The sequence below is a fragment of the Corvus brachyrhynchos genome, unplaced genomic scaffold, assembly GCF_000691975.1.
Source record: "Corvus brachyrhynchos isolate BGI_N302 unplaced genomic scaffold, ASM69197v1 scaffold5, whole genome shotgun sequence".
NCBI lineage: Eukaryota > Metazoa > Chordata > Aves > Passeriformes > Corvidae > Corvus > Corvus brachyrhynchos.
This window is the reverse complement of record NW_008238321.1, coordinates 4,269,075-4,273,323: the sequence shown is the minus strand read 5'-3', so window position 1 is coordinate 4,273,323 and position 4,249 is coordinate 4,269,075. Positions and strand designations below refer to the sequence as shown.

At 37.9% G+C, this 4,249-nt stretch overlaps 1 long non-coding RNA gene across 1 annotated transcript; it reads right to left on the bottom strand.

Annotated features, from left to right (window-relative positions):
* Positions 1-365: 365 nt before the first annotated feature.
* LOC108446686 lies at positions 366-4,243 on the bottom strand. The gene is made up of 2 exons (XR_001861965.1): positions 4,125-4,243; positions 366-1,541 (listed from the first exon to the last, which is right to left on the bottom strand). It is a non-coding gene; the product is annotated as an uncharacterized LOC108446686 (long non-coding RNA).
* Between the last annotated feature and the right edge of the window lie 6 nt (positions 4,244-4,249).

The following is a 4,249-nucleotide window of genomic DNA, read 5'->3' as shown; positions in this document are numbered from 1 at the left end:
GAAAATTTTGTTTTTTCACAGGCTAAGTATGTGAACTATAGATATAAGTTTTGGCTTAATTTATAGCTGCTACTAATCATTCCACTTATTAAACACCATCTCATAATTCAGTTTATAAGCAAAACTATGGGAAATCAGAAAAAGCAGCTCTCTCTGTTACGAACAATGAAATGGAAAAAAATTCTTGTGAATGAAAATTGATCTACAGGTTTTAAGGGAGGAGCTTGTTTGGTTTGTTTGGGTTTTTTAATCAGACCACTGTAACACCACAGTGGTGTCACATTGCAGCTCCATTAAAAGGAGGAAACAAATTGCATATCCCTCCTAAAAACTGCAGTTAGTAAAGGAGAAATCACATACAGACCTTCAAGTTTAGTGTTCTTCTGATTTGGTTAAAAGAGAGCATTTGGAAAGCATTTAAAAATGAGAATATGCATAGAAAAGAAGTTACTCCAGCAATTTACAAGAAAACACTGAAAGACATTTCAAGAGTTCACAAGGAAGTACAGTCACAGTGTTCTTAGTAAATATTTTCCTTAATTCCACCTCTAGTATTCAATAAGGTGTGGCATAGAACAATTGTGCATTGAAATTTTAAGACCTACCAGTATTTGCTGATGGTGGGATCAAACAGTTCAAAAACAGAGGAACTCATGAGGAATTTCTCCACACAATTTTAGGTTTCATTAGCAATAATATGAATCTTTTGCCAGGTAGTTTGTTAGTATTTTATAAAGCCTTGAAGTACTTGTTAATCAACAGGGTTTCTTTTGGTCATGTTCCCTCCCTCAAATGCTTCAGCATTAGGAAAATAATTTCCAACATCACTGGACTAAAAATGCCTCTTGCAAGAGTCACCATATTACATCATTTGTACCTACGAAGAATGTACTGGTATGCCAACATCACTGGTGTTGTCTACTTATAAAATCTCAGATTCCAGGTTATTTCAAAATAACAATGAAACTTTACAAGAGACACCGTAAATTGTGTATTTACACTATAAATAACTTCTACTACATTTGCAGCTTTGCGTCAATACTTTAATACAGACATCTTAAAAGCACCCTTACAAACAAAAGTATTGCACTGGCATTATAAAAATTCACAGTAAGTTTAACTTCCAGACCTTGGTAAAAAACAGTGCAAGAGCTTTTCATTGTGCAAGAGCTTTTTATCCAAACCTTCCAGGTTATTAAAAATAATAATAATTAAAACAAAACAAAACCAACTATATGACAAGCTGCAGTGATTTTTCAGCAAAGCAGGCTAAATTCTTTTTTAGTTCTCACTTCTTAAAGAGATTTTGTGGGATCTTTCTTTGCCATTTCAAAGTATATCCAGTCCAACACTGAAGTAGGTGTGTTTGGCAGAGATACAGCTCCACATGTCCATTTTATGGAGAGTCCACAATGCTTGCAGAGATTATTCCACAATAAGAGAATCCTATTGCTTTGAGTAGGGAATCTCTTTTCATCATTTGCAGCACTTCCCCCCACTTTTTGGGGCAGTAACGTCAGTAGTTGTGTCTTCAACAGATCCTGAAGATAAAACATTAAGAAAATGTTACTCCAAAATAGTCTTAGAACAGCCATATAACTCTAAAGTGTTACTTAAGATCAATCTTAAAAGTACTTTTCCTCATGTTTAACAGCCAGTTGGGAACCAAAGGAAAGATCCATCAAGTCACCAGCCCATCTCCAACAGTGGCCAAGTGTGATGTCTCAATAAAGACATAAGAATATGGCACACAAGCAATAACTCCTCAGGATATCATCTCAACTGCCACTTACTGCCCCAGGACTTCCTGAGCCAAACATATTATCTTTACATCTCTTCTGCTTTTTCCTTTGGATTTTTGAATCAGTAGATTTTTACCTGTCCCACTGTCCCATGTCAAATAATCCCACACTTCAATTGCATAGCCTGTGACAGTTTGTTTTTTCCTGCTTTGCCTTGGGAGGCATGCACTTCACACCTTTCCCATACTGACCGTATAGACTTCTAGAACACTTTATACTCTGCGTCTCTTTTCAGGCTTGAGGATCCTAATCTACTTGTTATTCCTTTAATAGAAGCATTCCATATCCTGAGAATTCTCACCTTTCTCAACTATATAATTTTTATGATAGGAAATCAGAACAAAATGCAGCGTTCCTTTAATAACTTGAGGAAGTTAATGCTCAAGAAGGTTTCCAAATGGCCAGTACAGTGAAGGGGGTTGGGGTTTTTTTGGTTTGGTTTTTTCATTTGTTTATTTTTGAATGTATGTGTGTGTGTGGTGGTGGTGGTATTTTTCCTCCTTGTCCAGACAATATCTGCCCAAACATGTTTAACCTGTTTGGTTAAGTTCATAAATATCTCCAGATGGGGAGAGGATTTGGTCTATCAGCAAGGAATGATCTGATTCAGACAGTTGTTTACGAGAAACTCCGAAGTACTTTAGATGAACATACTTCAAAAGGGAACTCTGAATTGTCTTTGAAGGTGAAACCATTTGTTATGCTTTGTTTCACCTTGCAAGTAAAATCATAGAGAGTTTATGTTACAATATGTAACATAACTGCTATTCACTCCCTCTGTTCTGGTTCCTTCTGAATTACCATTACTGAAGTTTGTTTACTGTAGCAACTGAAGCTGCTATTTACTTGGGATATCTTGTCCTAAATCATTTTATCATTTTATGTATATATGTATATGTGTGTATATATATATATCCCTATAGGACATATAAATCTAATTACTTAGAATAAATCTTAGAAATAAGACTTGAAATATTTCAAAATAATGAGTAACTTTCACTGCTAGAAGTTCATTACAACAGAATACAGATCCATGTGCACATATTGCACCTACAGAGAGAGCAGATTATCTACTGAGCTCAATACCTGCAATTACCATGATCTTTAGATGAAAATGTTATGCATAGTCATTTATAAATATGAATCTTTCCCTGCAAATACAGACCTGTCAATTTTAGAGCCATTTCAGAAAAAAAAGTCTGAAAATAGAATGACTAATTTTCAACAGCCTGTTTTCTAATTGCAGGCATAGTTAATAATAAACTAAAGAGCAGTAACTAATCTTTGGAAGTTGTATTGCTGCTTTTCTTTCCTGCCTTCTGCAAGTTTTTTATTAAGCAATAATTACCTATACTCAATCTCCCTGCCGTTAAAACTTCCTTTCATGAAAAATTTCATGGCTTTCATGCAAGAAGGCGATTTCCACATGAACTTTTCTGTAAATCAACAGTGTCTTCAGATTTTAATTTCAAGGAGCAGCAGAAAAAGCTGATCTTGCACATAGTGAATCAGAACACTGTTTAGAATCCTCGAACAGTTCAAACACTTGGTACAAAACAGTGTTTAAAGTTGCTTCAGTAGAGGATTTTACATAGTGAAGTGAAAGCTTGACTTTTTTCCTCACACACATTTTCAAGGCATTAAGCATGCTTTTCTTCCTAAATGAACATGCCATATAAATGAACCCACTGGGGATATTTTGAAAAGCTTGATGTTCTTCAACCGTGCTTTGAAATAGGACCTAGATAGTTCCTTTACACATCAGATATTATCACATCTTTTCTAGATGACTGAGGTTCAAGACAAGTAGTTTAACTGATTTATGAATTTATGGGTTTCAACCTCTTACCTACAACTCTGCCCCCAAGTTAAATACAAGTTAGCATTTCACCTTTCTTGTTCTCTAAGGAAGCAACATTTCATGGTGCTAAAGAGGAGGCTTCCCTTCCCAAGAGTTTATGTGGGGTAGTAGTTAATGGCCATTTCTGGCAGCATTTGATTACTGTGAGGACCAGTTCAGAGTGCCATGGCTCCTGTGCTACTCTCTGACAGCAGCTCTCTGCATGCCAGCTCCACCACACTCCCCGGGCTTTATTCCTGCTCTCCTTTTCCCTTCTTAGACGGCTACAGGAAGCGTCTTCCCTGCCTAATCACATTTGTGCAATCTTTACCATTCCTTTTTTTTCCCGCCTGAGCTGAGAAAGATTCCACACTTTTCTCTTAAGAAGCGTCAGCTGCGAGCAGGCGGTGTAACACAGCAAGTGTTAAACTGAATCTCGGGCAGGAGAGCTCTCCCAAGCTCTAGCCAAAGTTAAAACTCACAGCCGGATTCGCCTCGCTGTCCGTCCCGGGGCCCGTCGCGGCTCTCACCTGCCGGGGTCGGCGTGGCGGCCGCGGGGGCCCCCGGCGCGCTGCAGCTCCAGGTCCGCGGGGCGGGCGGGGGCGAG